Source organism: Parus major, chromosome 28, assembly GCF_001522545.3.
Source record: "Parus major isolate Abel chromosome 28, Parus_major1.1, whole genome shotgun sequence".
In the NCBI taxonomy this organism is placed as follows: domain Eukaryota; kingdom Metazoa; phylum Chordata; class Aves; order Passeriformes; family Paridae; genus Parus; species Parus major.
Window position 1 is genome coordinate 1,277,369 of NC_031797.1, and position 668 is coordinate 1,278,036.

The window sequence follows — 668 nt, forward strand, 5'->3', positions numbered from 1 at the left end:
GCGCTGGCCGGGTTTGGGACGCTGTGGAATTCCGGGATGGAATTCCGGGATCCCTCCGGAATTCCCGGGGTTTCCGCTTCCCGTGGATTTCGGGATCCCGCCGGATTTTCTGGGATACCCCGGGATTTGGGCAGATCCCGCTTTTCCTGGGAATCTGGGAACTTTGGGAACGCCTCAGGAACCGAGGGATCCTCTGGGACCATCCAGGATTTTCTGGGATCTTCTGGAGTTTTCCAGGACGTTCTGGAATCCTCTGGGACCCTCTGGAATTTTCTGGGATCCTCTAGGATTTCCAGGAATCCTCTGGAATTTCTTGTGATGCTCTGGGATCCTCTGGGATTTTCTGGGATCCTCTGGAATCCTCCAGGACCCTCCAGAATTTTCTGGAATCCTCTGGAATCCTCCAGAATTTTCTGGGATCCTCTGGGATCCTCCAGGATTTTCTGGGATCCTCTGGAATCCTCCAGAATTTTCTGGAATCCTCTGGAATCCTCCAGAATTTTCTGGGATCCTCCGGGATCCTCCAGGATTTTCTGGGATCCTCTGGAATCCCTCGTGACATTCTGGGATCCTCTGGGATCCTCCAGGACTTCCTGGGATCCTCTGGAATGCCCCAGAACATTCCAGAAACCTCCAAGATTTCCCGGAACCCTCCGGAATCCCTGGTG